The sequence below is a fragment of the Eptesicus fuscus genome, chromosome 5 (assembly GCF_027574615.1).
Source record: "Eptesicus fuscus isolate TK198812 chromosome 5, DD_ASM_mEF_20220401, whole genome shotgun sequence".
Classification (NCBI taxonomy): Eukaryota; Metazoa; Chordata; class Mammalia; order Chiroptera; family Vespertilionidae; genus Eptesicus; species Eptesicus fuscus.
This window is the reverse complement of record NC_072477.1, coordinates 12,835,014-12,857,430: the sequence shown is the minus strand read 5'-3', so window position 1 is coordinate 12,857,430 and position 22,417 is coordinate 12,835,014. Positions and strand designations below refer to the sequence as shown.

At 38.8% G+C, this 22,417-nt stretch overlaps 1 pseudogene; it reads left to right on the top strand.

Annotated features, from left to right (window-relative positions):
• Positions 1-21,717, top strand: part of LOC103292274 (phosphatidylinositol 3-kinase regulatory subunit beta-like) — a 189,381-nt pseudogene extending 167,664 nt beyond the window's left edge.
• Positions 21,718-22,417: the final 700 nt, after the last annotated feature.

The window sequence follows — 22,417 nt, the reverse complement described above, 5'->3', positions numbered from 1 at the left end:
GAATTGAGCACATGGCACACATATTACTGACTCTAGCCAAGAGATCTTTGACTGGATTTTTTAAATTAAGACTTTATTTATTTATTTATTTATTTATTTATTTATTTTAAGAGCAATGCAGCAGTCTTGGGTTCACAGAAAAATTGAGGGGAAGACATAGAGATTTCCCACATATCCCTACCCCCAATCACAAACATCCTCTCTCATTATCTACATTCTCCATAGGATGTGGTATATCTGTTACAACTGATAAAACTACATTGACACATCATTATCACCCAGAGTTCATAGTTTACATTAGGGATCACTCTTAGCCTTGTACATTTTCTGGGTTTGAATAAATGTATAATGACAAGTTTCCATTACTATCATATATAAAGTATTTTCAACTGCTCTAAAAATCTTCTGTGCTCTGCCTATTCATTTCTCCCACCAACCCCTAGAAACCATTAATCTATTCCTGAGATGCATTACTAAGAGTTTTTATCGTGAATAATGGATTTTGTCAAATGTTTATTGATATAATTGTGATTTTTCTTTTATAGCCTATTGATGAAATGGATTACATTAATTGGCTTTTGATTGTTAAACCAGCCTTGAATACTTGGAATTTATTCAATTTGGTAAATCATTGTTTTCATACATTGTTCAATTTAATTTGCTAATATTTTCTTGAGGATCTATGCTCATGGGAGATATTTGTCTCTAGTTTTCTTTTGTAATATTTTGTCTGGTTTTGGTATTAGGGTAATATTCCTAGACTCATAGAAAGAGTTAGGAAATATTCTTTCTGCTTCTATCTTCTGAATGAGATTGTTATAAAGAATTGGCATAATTTCTTCCTTAAATGTTTGGTAGAATTTAACAATAAACCCATGTGGTGCCTTCTGATTTTTGAAGGGTATTAGGTCAGCATCTAGCTTCATTTTTCTGCACGTGGATGTCCAGAAATGGTACTTGTTTAAGTACCATTTGTTGAAAATAATATTTTTGTTCCATTTTGTGCATTTGTTCATTTGTAAAGATCAGTTGATGCTATTTGTATGAGTCTATTTCTAAGCTATTTTGTTTCATAGATCTGTTTGTTTCTTCTTTTACCAATACCACATTGTCTTGATTACATTAGCTTTATAGTACGTCTTGATATCAGGTAGTTTTTGTCCTCCAACTTTGTTCTTCTTCCTTCAATATTGTGTTGGTTATTCTGGATCTTTTGCCTCTCTATGTAAACTTTAGAAGAATCATTTGCCAAGTATTTGCTGGAATTTTTATTTGGATTATTTGGATCTTCAGATCTAGTTGAGAAGAATTGATTGCTTAAGAACATCATGTCTTACTATTCATGACTGGGTTATCTCTATATTTATTTAGTTCTTTTTATTTATCAGAATTTTTCCCATATAGATCTTTGTTAGAGTTCTATCTACTAGTAAGTATTGCATTTAGTGGGGAGGGGTACTAATTTAAATAGTACTGTACTGTATTTTTAAATTACACTTATTTTTGGTTTATATAGAAAAATAATTAATTTTTATATATTAACCTTCTATCCTGAAACCTGATTACAATTGCTTATTTCTTCAAGATTTGTTGTTGGTGATTCTTTGAGATTTTCTACAGTTGTTTACTTTTTATCTTTAGTCTTACCTGACAAATACATGTAAAGCTATACATTTTTATCTAAGTACTGCTTTACTTTTGTACCTTCTAACTTGCAGTGTGATATTATCATAGATATTGTCATATTTCTTGATTAACTTTTTTTTTTAACTGAACAGTTCCTTGGTAATACATAATTTTTAAAGATACATGCTTCAGGTTTCCATTATTGCCCAATGCACAGTCTGTGGTGTTTTTTTTGTTTTTGTATTTTTTTTTATAAATGATTCATGGTGTTAAAAACAAACTAGCCTCTTTGTTGTGTGTAGTTCTCTTTCTATGTCTAATAGTTTGCATGTATCATTACATTGTTCAGATTCTCAGTGTTTTGGCTTTTCTGTTTCAGCTATTAGTTTTTGAAGAGAGTTGGTCAAAAATCAAACTATAATAGTTGTTTGTCATGACTTCATCCTGCAGTTCCATCCATTGTTTTTGATATATTATCGGTTAATTTTTTTATGTCCATACATTATAATAGCTATATTTTTATGAACTATTCTTTAATTTACAAGCATGTAAGAACAATGTTTCACACTTCTCTTTAAATTCTCATTTGTAAGATATAAAATGGCTACCTTAGTTTACTTTTGGTTTCTATTTGGCTGAAGTACATCTTTTTTTCTGTTTTTAATTATTAACCTTTTTAAAATTTACTTCATATGTGCATCGATTTAATTGTTTATGTAAACCCATTTAACCCCCCCCCATTTGACACTGAATGGATACGTTATTTGAGGACCTGTTATAGATGTGCTTTAGAAGCCTCTCTGCAAAACCCTATACATGCATAATTACCTGGAATATTAACTAACTATTGGAGTAAGGAATATTTCCAATAATAGAAACAAAACTATAAGCTATATTCAGTAATCAGGAGTACACTTTAATGTCTCTTGACCTTAAAATGTTATATGTCAGCTCTATAGACCAATATACCTATTTTAATAGGTAGTTCTGATGGAAGAAATTATTTAAAGAAAGCATGAAAGTAGAGAAAAATTTTGCAGGAAATGTAATTTAACTGATATGTAATATATATCAATAGATATATATGTAGATATCTATTGATATATAACATATAATATGTTAGGAATCTTTCCCCTCCCAATCCCCTCTCTGCTAAGTAGTGCTTTGTAAGTTCTTGTTCTTTTAAATAAAAGTTAATGAAATTAATATCTGATGAGGTTTTTCAGGTTTTTTTTAATTGAATTTATTGAGGGAACATTGGTTACTATAAGTATATAAGTTTCAGTTATACAATTCTACAATACATCATCTGTATATTGCATTGTGCATTCACCACCTCAAATCAAGTCTCCTTCTATCCCCATTTATAGCCCCTTTACCTTCTCCTAGGTTTTTCAGTTCTTATACAAGTTACTTGAATGTCACTTTCAAGACATTGACTAAGACTTCAACCAGAAAGATTATGCAACCCACATTAATGCCCTATTAAATACCTGTTCCTTGCTTCCTTAATTTTCGTGGTCCTAAACATATAAACAAAAATGAGGCCCTGCATTCTCATGTGGTATGAGGATTTTGTCTGGAAGTCTACAACCAATCATAGAAATAGAAGGAGCAAAATACCCACTATCCCACCCTTCCCCTGTAGACTGGGGCTCAACTCTATGTATTTGAGCCCATCATCAAACAGGCTGTATTTTGATCTCTTTAGATTCTCAAAGATTCACATTTTTGCTAAATAGTCGGAGATACCATTTCAATATTTGGCATTGCACTTAATGTGCTATAAAGCAAGTGCGATCTTTTGCTTGGTTTCTGTATTTTTACAAGTCATTTCTCTTCCCTTGTCTACCAATGACCAAAATTGTATGCTGGCCCAGAAAGAGGAAGCAGCTGTCAATTTGACAGACAAGTCAATAATTTAAAGATAAGTAAAAATGTAAATTACTAGTAGAGAAATAAAAAATAAGGCTGGTAAATTAGGCTGAACAGTTGGGGCAGGTTAAAGGCTACTGAGAAGGAATGAAAACTTTATTCAACGTGCAATGCAAAGATTTTGAAAATTTGTTATATAAATAAACAATATGAACTCTGCTTTAAAAAAATAATCAAATGTCAATTATATTATATATGACAGATGTCAGTTTCACATTGCCCATAATGGCATAAAAAGAAATATATCAATTAAAAATGATTAGTTCAGTTAGTTAATAAAAGCCTTCTTTACTAATTAGAGCCAAGGACTCAGATGGGATTGAATTAATGGTGAATCTTAGGGCATGTCAGTAGGAGGCATAACCCAGACTTGATTTTAAGTGTAAACTTGTTGCTATTTTTTAAATTCTGTTCCAAGTATAGAATTTTAACTTTTTAGCTCTTTTGTTTGTTTTGTACCTTGGTTAGTATTCTTATCATATATAATTGAAGTGTAAATGTCACCGTATTTCTTTAAAAACAAATGCCAATTAAAGTGAGAGATGTTGGCAACAGGCACAGGCTCACTTCATTTATTATAACATGTCCTGACCTTTTCATTATTTTGGTGGTGATTATTCTATGTTTATGCCACCAACAAAAGTTCAGATGGATTATTTGATACAGCTCTTATTTAATGCAGAGTTCATATTTTTTCTTCTTCTCCTAAGGATCATACTGACTTTCGTAGCTCTATTTCCAAGCCTTCTTTAACTAATAGCTGATTTGTAGGTTTGGCTCATTTAAATTTCGGGGGGGGGGGGGGGGGGGGCGGGGAATCAACAATTTAATGGCTTAAATTCTCTCAATTACCAATTGTTGTCCATTAACTCCACTTTGAACATTTATATTGTTACAATGTTCGTTTTTGTTTTTTTGGGTTGTTTTTAGCACATAAAGGAAAACTTAAAGGGGAAGACAGTATCTCATTCATCTTTCTATCTTCAGCATCTAGGACACTCACTGAGACAGATGATCATTTTTTATTATTAAATTAAAGAAGGTGTGCTTATATCTGCAAACCTCTAACCACTTTTATTTATTTTATTTTTTAACATTTTTATTGATTTCAAAGAGGAAGGGAGAGGGAAAATCATTGGTCGGCTGCCTTTTGAACTCCTCCTAGTGGGGATCGAGCCCGCAACCCAAGCATGTGCCTTTGAGCAAAATCGAACCCAGGACCCTCAGTCCATGGGCTGCCGCTCTATCCACTGAGCCAAACCAGCTAGGGCTATTTAACCACTTTTAAAATACTATTGTAGGTTTCTAGAAGGTAGTAACTGTTTTTTACCTACAGCCGTAACAAAGTACTTTGCCTCAAATTTAAGCAAAAAAGAATTATTTAAAATATCTTTTGATTGTCCATTAGTTCTTAGCTTGATAGTGGGTGGTTCTTTTATATTGAGCATGTTAGTTTTCATAAACTAGACAGTGCATTGTATTTTTAAAGCAGCAAAACTAAACAAAACAAACAAATAGGAAACAATGCCTAACAGAAACAAACAAGTCTCTAGTTTCTGGGTACAGATAAAGAATTCCTTCAATGTGTCCTGCCGATTTAATAATCACTGTTTACCTCTAAGGCACCCTGGAAATGGGGTCTATCTAGATCCAGGATAACAAAGAAAATGAGTTGTGCAGAAAGTCAGTACTAATTTGTGATTTCTGCATGCACTATTGAGAAAAGGTGGCACAGAGATTCTCACTTCTAAGTAAAAAAAGAAAAAAAAAGCCAGTATTGTTAGAATACAATATGCTCTAATGAATAAAAAAAAAATCAGTGTATATAACTGGTAATTGTGTGTGTGTTTGTCTATCTCTCTCTCTCTCTCTCTCTCTCTCTCTCTCTGTGTGTGTGTGTGTGTGTGTGTTCAGAAAAAAGAACAAGATATAAATGACTATGGGATATACTAAAGACTGCAGTATGACAGAAGCTGTGAGAACTGAATGGCAGGTATTCATCTAATGACAGAGAGTATATAACTTGTCCATAGAAAAACCACAAGGACTGATAAATGGCATCCAAGTTGGGAATAGAGATATGGCACAAGTAGATAATGCAACTCCAATCAGTGTTTAGGAGGAAAAAAATACAGTTGTTGTCCAGTAAATGACAACTTCCTTGAATCAGTGAGAAAGAACCTTGAATTGTTAGGTTCAGAGGTGTGTGAAAGCATAGATGTGACCTGAGAGCACCCAGCGCCCCAGTTAAAGCTGTGAACCAGATGTGGCCAGCAGCATGAGACCTGAGTGGGGCTTGAGCTTCGTTTGGCTCTCACTCTCCACACCTCAACTCTTCATGATGCCTGGGGAAGCCTCTCAGTATCAGGTAGAGGCTCAAAATCCTAAGATAATGTGGTCTTTTTTGGCTTCATTATTCTTTCAATCTGACTGAGGCAAATATCACAGCTCATTAAGAGGAAGTGATGGGGATCAATAGAGATCCCAGATAAGTATCTCAACTTAGACACTGAATTTTAATTTTTTTGCAGCTTTATATCAACCTATGCTGAAGAAATGAATGAGAGAACAAAGGAAGTTGCAGTAATTCAGATTTGTGCCCATATCTTGGGTCAGTTCGTGAGTGTTATGACATGAGTCATTTCATGTTTAACAAGGTATGCTCTCTTCATTAAGCTCAAACCTAAATGGAAGTTCACCCTCATGGTGATGATGTCATTACCTTATGCTGGAGTAGGCAAATGAAATAATAGTGCTGATAATTTGCATGATTTAATCATTATCCACATACATAACTATATATGTCAAAATTTCAACTAATAATTTCTAAAGAATTTAACACATACAAAAAACGTGTTTCTTTAAACCAGGAGTTGGCAAATTATTTTTTTTACAGATACAGATAGTTAATATTTTTGGCTTTCCAACACTATAATCTCTATGGAAACTAGTCAATTCTACTGTTTTAGTGAGAAAACAGCTACCAAAAAAAGCAAATAAATCAGAGGGCTGTGCTCAAGTAAAACTTTCTGAGCTGATGTTGATCCAATGGCCATAGTTTACCAACACCTGTCTTTAATAGTTACTAAAATTTCTATCTGAATTCTTAAAACCTTTAGTATTTCAGATAGCCTTCTACAGTACTGTTTTCTGTAAGGTCATGGAAACTTTTAGGTCAACACTCATTCTCTCAGTAACAAAGGAAGCTTAAGGATGATCATTCAGGCTGCCTATTCCAGACCATGTGTGTCTCTGAGATTTCCCCATGGAAGGAGGAGGTAAGGAGGATTCCACTCTGAGACAAATGAGGGATAAGAAAGAAGAGGATGTATCAGGATCCCAGGACACATTCCCACTTCTAATGAAACTACTTTTGATTTAAATGAAGAGTATTGCATTCACTAGTCATAAAATGCTAGGCTAAATTACTATCAAGCTTTCCATCTCTTTTTAAGAATTCTTATGATGTGTTCTGTAACATAGATGTCACATAAATAAATGATGCTTACATAATGGATCATTTGTTTCAAATAAATTAGTTCATCATTAACAAGTGAGATCTAGAGGGGAAAAAATGCAGTTTGTACAACTTGTCCTGAATGCCCTATTTGATTAAGTTCATTAAAAGCATATCTGATGAATTCACCCTAAGATATATCTTACGTTTACCATTTAGATAGGTACTCTGATAAGTACTAAGGCATATGAGTTTGAACCACATGAAATTGCTGTTTTGAAATGAAGAAACAATGAAGTATCAGCAATTTTATGAGCCTAAAAAAAGCAGTGAAGAATATTGTCATTGACTTTTTCCCCAGATCATGTATAGTTTATCTTGGACAAGTAATAAATATAATTAATGTTACCAACAGGGAAATGTAGGGTACAACAGAAGCTTAGAATGACAGGATATAACAGGTTCAGGATATCAGGGAAGGCACCCTGAGTTGGGGTACTGACATGAAGGTCAAGGTCAGTGGGATTTAGAAAACCCAAGATGGAAAGAAGAAGAAAGAACAAAAAAGCTACAGAGAATGTCACAAAACTTGGGAGTCATTTATCTCCATTGTTAAAGTATAATGACAATTTCCTTCTGACATTTCACCAACACTATGTCATGATACCCGGAATGCATACTTTTCCACTTCCCTGCTTGTGTTTTAAGAGTATATATTTCAGCATTTCAGTTTGTTAGTAAATCTAAGGATGGAAGTGCCTTCTGAAAATGTCCTTAGGTGGAACACACGTGTGTGAGTCCTTGTTTGCCATTTTGTGAGGGTCAAATGACTTTTGTAGCATTGAACATAATGCTTCTCTCCAGGTACAGGGAATTCCCTCAACCCTGCAGAATAACCCCTAGGAACTGTTTTCATTGTATGTATTTGCTAATAATTTTCAGCAAATAAATGCCTACATGCATGATGTGAGACTTCCTTGCACTATAAACTGGTAGTGATATTGGGGGTGGGATGGGGTGTAGTTAACCTACAACTTTTCTGGTAGCTACTGTTTACCAAAAGTAATCTAAGAGATTTGCATAAAACAACTGAGTAAGAGCCAGTGGAGGACAGTTTGTGATTCATCTGTGATTATAACATTCTCTTTATCAAATAGCGTACGCTTTTTATTTGGGGAAACAAGTTGTGTGACAAAGAGCTGTCATACCTTTGTAATTCTCTCAAAACCAAGCATTGTAAAATATGTTTAAAGCACCTTCACTTTGGAGGAAAGAATGATAACCATTCCTAATCTTCAATTTTCTCATTTACAGCATTCAAAGTCCTTACCCCATTTGATGTGGCATTGACATAATCTCTGTCACTTGGCTAAAGAGCTGAGGTCATTTGTGGCTAACCCTACAACTCTCCTTGACTCCTACTCCCATCCACTCCCCAAATCTGTTTAGGAATGAGGGCTTAATTTGGTATACCTCACTCTTGGCAACAGTCTCTATTGACATTGCCTTCTATGAGTTAAAAAAATTATCAAGGGGACAAGTCAGGAAATTTTTTGTCACCTTGCTCACTGACTAAGGGAAGTGATATCTGCTTTAAGGTTAAATCAAGGACAGCCAATGTCTGTTTGTTTTTTAAGAAGTTCAGGCATTGAGGGGGTTGTTAACATCCTATTCTATTTGAATCAAACACCTGCGTTTACTTGCCCTGAATAATGAGGAAAAATGGGGTCTCTTAAATGTAGCCCTTTGCTATAAATAGACAATCCATCTTAAATTTAATTATTGTCATTGTCAGAGCATAGACTCGGCGAGGCAGAGTGGTGTCTCGAAAATTATCCTTGACTGGAGGTAGGCGCCTGGTTCCAATCGCAGCTCTGGTACTCATTAAGTGTGTGGCCCAGCTTGATTAATTCCCCATCTTCAGTCCCCTCTGTTTTCTGGAGTATCCATTTTCTCTCTTAATGGTCTTCAGGGTGTCTTGATTTTCCACTCTCACTGAGGCTGCTTGTACCAGGACCTCATTGTTTCTTACTTCGATTATTATTAGAAGCTCCTATCTGGTTGCCATTTTTCAAGTCTCACCTCTTTATACACCCCAAACTCTGCCAAATCTATCTTTTATATTGCTGTCAGCAGCAGCTTATGAAAATGTTAATCTCATCCTATCGCTTTCTCAATTAGAGTCTTTCTAGGGTTCCCTGTAGTTTTCAACATGAAGGCCCGAATCTTCAGCTTGGCAGAAGCAGAGCTGCAGGAATTCAGGATGTCTGTTTAGTTCACAGGAAGTTTCCTGCAGTCTGATCATTCCAACCTATTATGTTTTCCTGAATATGTTCTTTCTATTTAGCTCTGGATTTTATAATTCCGTGAGTTTTACTCTCTGCCCTTCTCTACATAGTCACTTGGCTCACTCCTTTTAATTCACCAGCAGGCTCAGACATTGCCTTTCTCTGAAAGCTTTCCCTGACTTGCCCAGTCTGGATCTAAGTCTGCCTGTTTGCAGGTATCACACACTGAGACAATCCAGCATAAAGCTTTGCAGTGAACATTGATGGTGACTACCTCCCTTCTGCCTCCAGCCATTCCTAATCGGATGTAAGTTTTTTTTTATATTGTTTTAATATACTTTTATTGATTTTAGAGAGGGAGAGGGAGATAGAAACATCAATAATGGGAGAATCATTGATCAACTGCCTCCTGTACCCCCCACACTGGGGATCGAACCAGCAATCTGGGCATGTGTTCCGACCACTGGCCTGGCTATAAGTGTTTTTAGAGGAAGACCCATGCTTTCATCTCTATTTCTTCTGCAAAATATCTGATACACGGCTGGTGTGCAGCAAATAAAAACAAGATGAGTAGCTAAGAAGGTTAGTTGCTAATAGCTCACCCATTCATGACAGTCCATGAATGTATAAACACTCAAAATAATTTTGCTTCTAGGAAGTTACTGGCACAGAGTTTGATCTTCCCTTTTGATCCAAAAAACAGGAGAGTGAATTAAGTAGGTATTTGCAGAATAGAAAGGATTGTCAATTCCTAAATCTGCACCTGATATCAAGTGGCAGCCCTGCCCTCCCCCACACACACACACACACATACACAACACCAGTGTCAGTTGATTACTATCCGGAAGAGTCATATTGTAAGAGATGTAGGTTAATAGATGCCAATCGCAGTTCAGTGAAGATAAAAAGCAGAGTAATGAGCTCGAGAGCAAAGATGAAAATGAGAACTGATAAATGTAAAGCACTTTGGGTTGACCAGAAATTAGATTCATGAAATACCCATTAAACATTTTTTTTTTCTCAAAGCTAGTAGCAATAAGAAGAAAATTACAGAAAAAAAAAGAAAATGCATGAAAGGTGGTCCCATATTTTAATCAATATTTGGAAAACAAGGATACTATTATATAACTTGTGATAAGAAGTCAGATACACAGTGGTAAAGAGGAGACAGTAAGTGGTCTGGAAATTAAGCCATATGGTTTCTGTTTCTAAATCTATGGTAACTTCTGGTATGACTCTGAGTTGGTTTCTTAATGTCTCTGGGCTTCTTCTTTTTTTTTTTTTTTTTTCTTCTTGGCTGTGGACTAAGGGAGGGTGTGATTTATATTATTCTAATTTTCTGCCAGTGTAACATCCTATGAACCTGCAAACATCAAGCAGCAGTAAACAATGAATCTAGTACCTAAACCTCTGTTCTCTCTTGTGATAAGAGATAGGAAAATTAGGAGAGAACCAGTAACCTGATGGGATGTCTGGGGAAGAAAAATGAGAATAGAAACCATAGTTATTTTAGGATATAGACAAGCTTCTTAGGAAGGAAATCTCATCAGCTTTCAGATGAAATGGGCTGGGAATTAACAAAGGAAACTGAGATGTGCATTGAAGCCCACCCAATTTCTAGCCTCTCAGAAGTTGTGGTCCTTTCTGAGAATCATTAATCTTCCCCTTGCCACAGGTAACTGGTAGAGACTTTATAGATGATTGAGTTCAAATCCCTCATTTGATTTTCCTGAGTCCCAAGAAGGTGAGTGTTGGCATAATCTCATGAGTAGGGTGGACTGTTTTGTACTGGCACCTTTCCTCCTGCCCTCTGCTTGCTCCTTCTGCCCCGAAGGTGTTATTTCCCCCACCCCATGCCTACCCATACACTTGAACTTTTCCAATACTGCCTCTGAAAGGAAAAAAATTGAGTTCTCTGCTACCTTAGGTGGCAAATCTAAATTTAGTTTTCTCACCTTACCTATCCAAATGACTTTGCTCATCTCTCTCCCCAATGATAACAGCCAAATCACACAGCGCAGTCTTCTTTAAAGAGCATCAGCAAGAAATTAATATTTTGTAGAATTAAGCTTCTCAGCTATTTAATGACCTTGATTTTTACTTATGAAAACTATCTTTATTTACAGAAACCAGGGGATGCTTTGTTTGGAACGAGCCAAAAGACTGATCTTTTTTATTCCCCATGGCTTTAGATAAACATTAATTATCGTATTCAGATGTAAATATAATCATGGAAGCCATAGTCATAGGCAGGATAGCGTCATTTGAGCCTTCACTAAATTAACTCACTTTGTGCTACATTTTTTTCTTCAATAACTTTTCAGCCTAGTCTTGTAAGGTTCTTCCCATCTGTGGTGTGTGGCTCCCTTAAGGTATCCTTCTCTCACTGGTTTCCTATGTTTGAGCATTTGAATGCTGTCAGAGCAGAAGCATTCTGATTTCCTGCCAGTTCATCACTGTGTGATAAAAAACTATAGATGTGCAAGCTTTTGTGTGGTGTTTCTTTCATTACTGAGACATGTTTTTTGTTTGTTTGTTTGTTTGTTTTCCCCCTTGGTCCCTACATTTTAAATTAAAAAAATTAAGTAAGAATAAATAAATAACACTAACCACTCATTATCAAATTGCTGTCATGTTCTGACTATCTATTGAAAAGAAATAGAGTTGCTGATATGTCCTGTATTTGCATTAGAATAATATGTGGATTGAAAATAATATCCCAAGTTGAAGTCTAAGATGAAATTTTTAAAAATGAAGATAAAATAGTAAAGGAAATACCAAGTCAGAAGAAAATAAAAGATTAACATAAATGTGAGTAAAACACAATTTGACCTTAATGGACAATGTTCACTTCTTGAATTAGCCTCATTGGTAGATTCCTTCCTCACCTACAACATGCTTAAGTCAGCAAATTTTTATTCTGTTTCTCACATGGGCAAGGAAAATATAGTTGCTTTATTTCTCCATTTTCTTGGTTATATTTGATTTCATAACACTTTATTTAGCTTAATACTTATACCACCCATAAAGCTAGGAAAAATGATTTGTAATTAAAGTCTTAAATATTTTAACAGGCTATCCCAAAATGCTTCTGAACAAGTATTACCGTAGTGGGGTAGTCATGGAGCACATTTTCCTGTTTCATTTGTTAAATAAATTAGCACATATTAATTTCTGTTATATTGCTGAAGAAGACAGTATAACTATTGAAATTAGATGCTGCAATTTTGAGATGGTTTAAGTGTTATTTTTAAAATTAACTTTATTGCATCTTTTTACTAGAACTTTGACAGAATTCACTTTTAGCTGATTCTGAATTATTTTAATAATAAAAATCCTTTGTAATTGCAAAGCACACGTTATTTTAAACTTTTCTCTGGAGGAAAGAAGTCTCAGCTGCTGAGTAAATATTGCTAGTACAGAGAATCTGCTGAGAAAGACAATAATGCTGAGGTTTTCACATGGTCTACGATCATCAAGGAACTTCCTTCTCAGGACATCACTATTAAAATCATCTGCCAATTTAGATTGGGCCCACTGGAAACTCATACTCTCATTCTACTGGAGTTGCAAAATGATTTAATGACATGATAATGTTGCAAGGGGGGCATGAGAGCTAAGTTAAGGCATCGGTATTGACAAGTATAATTAATATATAATGAGCAGTTCCAAATTCATGTTACCAGTCACCTTTTTAGAGATATCACTACACACTTGATAGTTTCTTATTGATTTATGTATGCAATGGGAAGTAAACATGGTACATATTATATGCCAGAGATATTTATGAGAATTTTCATGAAAGAGTGCAGAAATGCCTACATTTGTCCCACGCGAGTTGTGTTCTTTGTGAAGCCCTTTGTGTTGATGGGCATAATAGGAAATTTATGTTCTTCCTTTGTAGGTGGTTTAGTTGACTTTCAATATATCCACTAAACCTTCCTGACTGATTTTAATTCTAACCATTGTGCACACAGGCATTCACATATGCTGCTTCTCTTCATTCATTCCAGAAACTACCAATTTCACCGATGTATTTCAGGCCATAATGAAGGGACTGTAGACCATCATACATTTTCAAAGCTAGAAATGTTGACAATATCAACTCCACTTCAGCCCCTGTCTTCTTCAGATATTGATGGTCTTCTCCCCCACGCTTGGATTTCTTGGTTTTTATTATCAACATCCATAGAGGAGAGATAAATTTGCACTGGTTGTCAAAGTATTGTTCCTAACTACCAGAATCAGAGGTATCTATGATACTTTTAAAATATTCACATTTCTTGGTCACTCGCCACAGCCTGATTCAGAATCCCTAGGGTAGTTTGAATTTGAATATTTTATGAGCTCATTATAAACACTAAACTTAGGGGTCCACTGAGATGAGAGGATTCACCTTATGGACAAGTTTTTATCAAACACTACAAAGTAAAACCTCCGACTTATATTGCTGATTTAATGAGAAAATTATCAGAAGTCAGGGCTCTGATGTAAGCATAAATCACAAACATGCAATACCACACTTCTCCTGGAATAACTACAAAGCTGCAAATAGACGGGGCTCAATATTAAATTGAAAAGATTAAATTTCAATTAAATTTCAATTAAATAAAATAATGCACGTTTTGATGCATTAAATAAATTTATTTAAGCTACTATTTTCATGATTTTATTTATAATCATGTGGATGTATCTTCTATATTTTCCATTAATATTATTAAAGAGTAATATTCATTAAGCACTCACCACAAAGTCACTGCTCTTAGCATTTTACATGCATTATTACACTTGATTCTTCCAACAAAGTTATCCCAGTTTTACATATTAAGAAACCTGAGGCTTGGTAAGATCCAGTAAATCACAGCTAATAAATGGAAGAGCAAAATTCTAATTCAAGTCTGTATGATTCCTCATGTCAACTTTCATTTGTATAAGCATTAGATGATTATTTCCTCTTCACTTGGTAAGTTTCTAAAAGCAGGAGCTCTGTCTTCTACAGCTTTGTATACTTGTTACATTATCAATAACTAGAGGCCCGGTACACGAAATTCGTGCACGGAGGGGGGTTGTCCCTCAGCCCAGCCTGTACCCTCTCCAATCTGGGACCCCTCAAGGGATGTCCGACTTCCCTCTCACAATCCAGGACTGCTGGCTCCCAACTGCTTGCCTGCCTGCCTTCCTGATTGACCCTAACCGCTTCTGCCTGCCAGCCTGATCACCCCCTAACCACTCCAATGCCAGCCTGTTTGCCCCCAACTTCCCTCCTCTGCCGGCCTGGTTACCTCTAACTGCCCTCTCCTGCTGGCCATCTTGTGGTGGCCATCTTATGTCTACATGGGGGCAGGATCTTTGACCACATGGGGGCAGCTATATTGTGTGTTGCAGTGATGATCAATCTGCATAGTACTCTTTTATTAGATAGGATAGAGGCCTGGTACAGGGGTGGGGGCCAGCTGGTTTGCCCTGAAGGGTGTCCCTGATCAGGGTGGGTTTCCCTTGGGGTGTGGGGCGGCCTGAGTGAGGGGCCTGTGGTGGTTTTCAGGCCGGCCACGCCCCCTAGCAACCCAAGCAGAGGCCCTGGTATCTGGAATTTATTTTCCTTCTACAATTGAAACTTTGTAGCCTGGAGCAGAGCCAAGCCTGGGGCTCCCTCTGAGGCTGGAAGCCATTTGTGTTGGGGTTATAATTGAAACTTTGTTGCCTTAAGCGGGTGGGCCCAGCCAGGGTGTGTGGAAAGCTTTGCTTCCCCTGTTGCCAGCAGCAACCCTGGCCTGCTCTCTCAAGCTCCATTCTGCCGCCATTTGTTTGAATTTGTTTACCTTCTGTAATTGAAACTTTATAGCTTGAGTGGAGGCTTAGGCCTGCAACGGCTGGCAGAAAGCTTGGCTTCCTCTGTTACCTAGGAAACCTTGCTCTCTGTGGCTGTAGCCATCTTGGTTTGGGTTAATTTGCATATTCACTCTGATTGGATGGTGGGCGTGGCTTGTGGGCATGGCTTGTGGGTGTGTCGGAGGTATGGTCAATTTGCATATTTGTCTATTATTAGATAGGATAACATCATACATGCTAGACAATAGAAAAGCCAAGAAGGCAAATATTTACCAGGTCTTTCCAGCATAAAACCCTCCCCAAATCCTATCTTGACGATGTAATCAGGTGACAATTACAGTCAGTGTAGTTTTGGGTCTATAGATTTAGTCTAAGTGAAAATGATTACCAATCTCATCTATTTTCCCTGTAAAATAATCTATATATATAAAAAGCCAGTGTCCCTGATGACCAAAACAACCAGAGACCAGAACACCACGGCCCCTAGCCCAGGCTGGCCCCACCCCCCAGGGTACAGTTAAGGGGCACTTCTAGATAACGTGATAGGGTGTGAGTTTGATGGGGGAAAGTCAAAGAATTAGGTGGGAAGGTTTTAAGGGTCTGCGGGGTTGGGGTGGTCGGCTGGAGTAGGTTTGGAGTGTGCTGGGGAAGGAAGAGTAAGATCCAACTGGGAAACGGCTCAGCACAGTACCATTCTCATTGCGGACCAGGATGGCACCAGCTGTGGACTGAATGGGCAGTTATTTTGTGAGTTTGTTTAGGACTGACATGTTCATGGCAGCGGCAGTACTCCCAAAACTTCACTGACTCCAAATAATAAACAGCTATCAACGCCAAAGAACAGAAAAATCCTCTCCAACTAGAGGCCCTGGACGCTGCAAGGCAACTGAAGGAAACACCACTTAAGGAGGAGCTAGAAAAACCAGAAGTATGTGACCAGAGGATTGTGGGATTGTGGAGGACGCCTGGGCACCTAGGGCTAGAACGTGAGCCTGTTACTGCGCATGTACATAGGCAGCCCTATAGTCCTCAGTCTGGCAGTATTTGGACGTGACTTCTGGCGGGAAATTGTTTGTAACCTTAGTTTGAAGTGGAGGACAGGAGCCGTGAGTACGACCAGCTCTGCGAGGAGTACACTCGCACCTCCCAGGAACTGCAGATGAAGTGCACCATAATTGAAGCCTTCAATGAAACCATTAAGATCTTCCAAGAGCAGGGCCAGACTCAAGGAAGTGCAGCAAGGAGTATCTGGAGTGCTTCCGGCATGAGGGCAATGAAAAAGAGATGCAGAGGATCCTGCTGAACTCAGGACGGCTCAAGGCTCGCATCGCTGAGATCCCCAAGAGCGAACGAAGCTGGAACAAGAGCTGCGGACACAGGCCTTGGACAACTGAGATAAGTGCATGAACAGCCTGAAGCCAGACCTCATGCAGCTGCGCAAGATCCGAGACCAGCACCTGCTTTGGCTCACCCAGAAAGGCGCCCGGCAGAAGAAAATCAATGAGTGGTTGGGAATCGAAAATGAGACTGAAGACCAGTATGCACTGATGGAGCATGAGGATGACCTCCCCACCATGAGGAACGAACCTGGTATGTGGGCAAGATCAACCGCACGCAGGCTGAGGAAATGTTGAATGACAAGCGGGATGGTACCTTCCTCACCCGTGAGAGAAGCCAGCGGGGCTGCTATGCCTGCTCTGTAGTGGTGGACAGCGATACCAAGCACTGTGTCATCTACCACACGGCCACTGGCTTGGGTTTTGTGGAGGCCTACAGCCTGTACGGGTCTCTGAAGGAGCTGGTGCTGCATTGCCAGCACACCTCCCTCGTGCAACACAACGATGCACTCACTGCCACACTGGCACATCCTGTGCCAGCCCTGCCCTCCCCCCTGCCCGCTGACTCATACAGAGCAGGACTCCATCTTTCTGTCTGTCTGTCTCTCTTCTTTGTGAATCTTTCTCTGTCTCAATCTCTCTTGCTTTCTCTGAGTCTCTCTCTTCCTGTCACTCTTTCTATCCCCATCTCTGTCCTCTCTGTCTCTCTTAGTCTCTGTACCTCTAAGTCTCTTTTAGAGCATACCTCCTCCACCCCATGCCCCCTTTCCCCATGGGCACTGCCCTCCCCTGGCTCTGGCTGCCCACCCCCATTCCTACAGTTCCCCCAAGCTCCCCCTGCCTGTACCTGCCATGTTTACAAAGGTCCCTGGGGTGCTCAGCCCCAGCCTGGTGCCCTGATTTTTAAGTCATAGACCTGGGGTCAGAGCAGGAAGAAGGCAGGAAGGAACTTCGCAGGGCCACTTCCAAGAACCTCAGCTGTTACATTTTGGGCTGGGTGGGTCCGCCCCACAGACCCAACTTCCCCTCCTAACCCTGAAGTGAAACCCGCACTGGTTACCCCCACATGGAGCTGCTGCCCAGAAGCCCTCCTCCCCCAAAAGCAAAATTATAAAAAATAACCTCAAGAGCTGAGCCCTATCTGACCCCAGGCTTCCCAGGAGCCGAGGCTGCTGCAGGTACTGCTGGGCCAGCCGAGATGCACTGCTGCCCACAGCACCTCCGCTCCATGCAGTTTCAAGGCTTCTCCTTGATCATGTTGGGTTCTGATTTTGTTTCCTTGACTGTAAACCCATTTTCTCCTCTTTTGGGACAAGAACCCCGGTTTTTCTATGCTGCCATGGACCCACCTTCTGCCTGCTCAGCAAGGCTGGCAGGTGGGTTTTGTATGGTATGTTGATACTGATGTGGATATAAAACATTGAACTCAAAAAAAAAAAAAAAAAAAAAGGAAAATGGTATAGTGACGAATAAGAAACTTTGGGGACAGTGAAAGGCAGTTTGTCCAGACTGTTGAGAACTAAGAATTAGAGTTCAATTGGGATAGAAATCCTGCTAATAGCACCTGATGCCTGAAATCTGAGCATTCTACTTTTAGGTTTTCCAATTCAAGTTTTTGGAGACTGACTATTAAACATTCCTGATTGGAAAGTGTTTGTATAGAAGCCCATAAGTATTAAGCATTTGCTGTGTTTACCATGCTTAGCTCTCTGTAAGGAATATGGAATAATGTTAAATGCCTCATGTTCTCAAGAAGCTTGACTTTTAAAATAAAAAATAAAGAAGAAATATAAATATTAAAAATAAAAAAAGAAGCTTGAGTTTTAGGGGCAATCAGTCAGGCAGGCGAGTGGTTAGGAGCCAGCAGTCCCAGATTGCGAGAGGGTGCAGGCCGGGAAGATAGCCTCCCCCACCCCCGGGCATGAATTTTGTGCACTGGGCCTCTAGTACTGTAATAATAGTGATAGAAAGATAAAGACTGATACACTAAATTCACAAACTAACAACGCTGGTTAAATGAAATTTCAAGATAAATGCTCATAATAAAATAAAACCTAAGTCAATGGATTCAATAGTATTTAATTAGTTCCATGGTTAATGCTCAAAATCCCACATGCTTCCTCTCACTTAATTTCTATGTTAATAATGTTACATCTAGAACCACTTCAATAGATAACTGATTAATGTCACAAAGTGATTGGAAATGTATAATTAGAAATAAGATGAAAAAATGACTTAATTAAATTCACCTCCATTGTAACCAGTGAGCATTTAGTGAAATTTGCCTAAAAGCAAAGCTTTGCTCTATCTATGGATTCAGAGTTGGAAAGGAACTCTTACAATCAAGAGATATAGCTCTAAGCTTCCAAATAATCCAAATCACTACCCAAGATATTTAACAGTCCCAGTGGTAATGATGATCACATGATTCATTCAGGAAAGTAGTCACTAGATATATTTTTAAGTACACAGTGAATTACTGTTAACTGTAAACACTATGTTGTGTAGTAGACCTACCCATTGAACAGTAACCCCTTCCCCTATCCCCTGATAATTGCCATTCTGTTATATATTTCTATACTTTTTACTATTTTAGATGCTTTATATATGAGGAATCATGCAGTGTTTATCCTTCTGTGACTAACTTATTTCACTTGCAGGTCTATCCATGTTGTCACAAATGGTAACAGTTCCTTTTTCAAGGCTAAATAATATTCTATTGTATGTATATACCACATTTTCTTTACCTATTCAACTGTTGATGGACACTGGATTGTTTCCATAGCATGGCTATTGTGAAAAATACTGTAGTAAACTTGTAAACTCTTTGAGATGCTGATTTCATTTTTTTTTTTGGGGGGGGTATATGTATCCAGAAATAGAATTGCTGGATTCCACAGTAGTTCTATTTTTAATTTTTTGAGGAGCCTCTATACTCTTTTTCATCACATTTTCACTAACAGTATACAGGGTTCTAATTTCTCCACTACATTGCCAACTCTTATTATCTTTTGTTTTATTGACAATAGCCATTGAGATGTGAGGTAATGTTCAACATGGTTTTGATTTGCATTTCCCTGATGATTGAAAAAAATTTTGTATACCCATTGGTCATTTGCATGTCTTTTTTTGGAGAACTATCTGTTCAAGTCCTTTGCCCATTGTTTAATTGGAATATTTGTTGTTGTTTGTTGTTGTTGTTATTGAGTTACTCAATATGTTTTGAGAATTAACCCCTTATCAGATACTAGTGACCTGGTGCATGGATTCATGCACATTGAAAGGAAATTAATAAGAAGGTGGCTGGTGGGGTGGCAGTGGGTGAGCCGGGCTGGATACACCATGGGGCCAACCTCCCACAGTCCCTTCCTAGCATCTGCAGAGTGAGTGGGGTCCCTCCAGCAGGTGGGGTCCCTCGACCTGGCCTGTGGGGATCAGGCCAAAACTGGCACTCTGACATCCCCCGAGGGCTCCCAGAGTACAAGAGGGCACTCTGCAAAGTCACCATCATACAGAGTGTGGAACGCAAACACAAGTGTGCAGTAAACCAGATTCGGAGCCAACAGTGCCCCAGCAACAACATAACCCACAGCCGAAGGTGGAATTGCACAGCCCTGCCAGGAATTGGGCTCCCCCCTCTCTGTTTCTGGGTTGTGTCACCCGAGAATACCACTGCCAAGTCACTGCAGCTCGGCAGCTCCTGTGTTGAGTGTCTGCTCCCTAGTGGTCAATGCGTGTCATAGCAATCAGTCCGATGGTTGGACACGTAGCATATTAGCGTTTTATATATATAGATATGGGTTGCAAGTATTTTCTCCCAATTTGTAGGTTGCCTTTTCACTCTGTTTATTGATTCCTTTATTGTCCACAGCCTTTTAATTTGATGTAGTCCTGCTTATGTATTTTTGTCTTTGTTGTCTGTGCTTTTTATGTGTTATATCCAAGAACTTATTTATTAAGAATGTAGATATCATGTAAGTGTTGCTTTTTTTAAAACAACAAAAAACAGGAAAATTTTAGAGGTGATGGATTTGTTTGTTACTTAGATTGTTGTGATGGTAATGTGAATGCATACATAGGTCTAAACTCACCAAACTCCATATATTAATCATGTACAGTTTTCACATATGAATTATCCTGTACTAGAGGCCCAGTGCATGAAATTCCTGCATGGGTAGGGTCCCTAGGCCTGGCCGGCAATCAGGGCCGATCTGTGGGACAACTAGTGGGGTAATCTGGGGGCCCCCACTGGCACCCGTCTTGGCTGGCCAGGGGCCTGCAGGCTGGAGGCAGCTCCTGCATTGAGCGTCTTCCCCTTGGTGGTCAGTGTGTGTCATAGTGACCAGTCATTCCACTGGTCTTTCCACCAGTCAGGGGCAGCTTCTGCATTGAGCATCTGCCCCCCGAGAGGGAGGTGACCGGCTGTAGTGATTGTGGGGTGGGGCTGGCTGGTGGGCAGCGCCAGGCCACCAGCCAAGGCAGGTGCCAACGAGGGCCCCCTGATCACCCTGCGCACTAGTCACCCCACAGATGGCCCTGATCATTGGCCAGGCCTAGGAACCCTACCCTATATATTGGGAACAGTCTCTTAGATTTAAAAATTAAAACCTGGCAAGGCTACCTCTAACACTGAAAAAAGAGGATGATGCAGTGATGACATGCATGGACTCTGGCTTGCACATTTTGTGGTCAGCCCTGATTCTGACACTTATAACTGTGTGACAATGCCAATTACTTAACTTCTCTCTGCTTCAGTGTTTCCACCAATAAGATGGGGAAAATAGTACTACTGCCTCAGAAGGATCATGTTATGTACTACTTTTTATAATCAGGGCAAAAAAATATAGCTGCCCATACAACAGCAAGATGCCTTTCACCTCTATGAAAAGTATGGTCACTGGTGCATGCAGCATCCCGGATTGTGAGAGGGATGTCAGACTGCTGGTTTAGACCCGACATCCCCTGAGGGGTCCCAGATAGTAAGAGGATGCAGGCTGGGCTGATGGACCAACCCCCTACCCCCGCCCCCTGCAGGAATTTTTTGCACTGGACTGCTAATACATTACTAAAGAATCTAGGGGGAGGCAAATTTGGAAAATAGCTGTTAAAAATACTCGTGCTTACCTAAAATTGTTTCTAAGATTGACGTCTTTTTTTCTTCACTCAGATACCAAGTTGTTATATGATTCAATTTATTCAACTTGCTCAAGCTGATTATATTGCAGCAATAAGCATAAAGTTGTAATGCTGATCAGAATTACATTACTTATGAATACCATGATGTAGCCAATAGAATAGGCATTTTTATTAACCCATCAGATATCTGTCATTGTCTGACAATGCTTGCAGCCTATTGACCTTAAAACAAAAAGCTAGTCAGATATTTCTCTAGCAAAATGGTTTCATTTGCAAACAACAAAGAGTTTCAATCACCTGAAACATGCAACTATGGTGGGCCATATGAAAGTCAGCTAAAACAAAGTAGAGCAAACTCTTTTGTAGCAGAATTCTCCCTATTGTACTTGTGATTAACTAGGGCATGAGACCTTCCCCTCTGGTCCCCTGACTTCATTTTTTAAAAAGTGTATATTTTTATTGATTTCAGAGAGGAAGAAAGAAGAAGAGAGAAAGAAACAGCAGTGATGAGAGAGAATAATTGATCAGCTGCCTCCTGCACACTCCATACTGGGGATTGAGCTCACAACCTGGGCATGTGCCCTGATCAGGAATCGAACCGTGGTTCACAGGTCGACATTCAACCACTGAGCCACACCAGCCAGGCCCCCTGATTTCATTTTAAATGAAGTTTCTGTTTAATAACTTTTTATACCCCTTGTCAATGGCCTCTTTATAAGCAGACCCTTTCACCTATAATTTCTGTCCTGTAGTCCCCTCTCACTCTGACTCTGGCCCAGTTATGTGATTGCTTTGGCCAATGAGATATT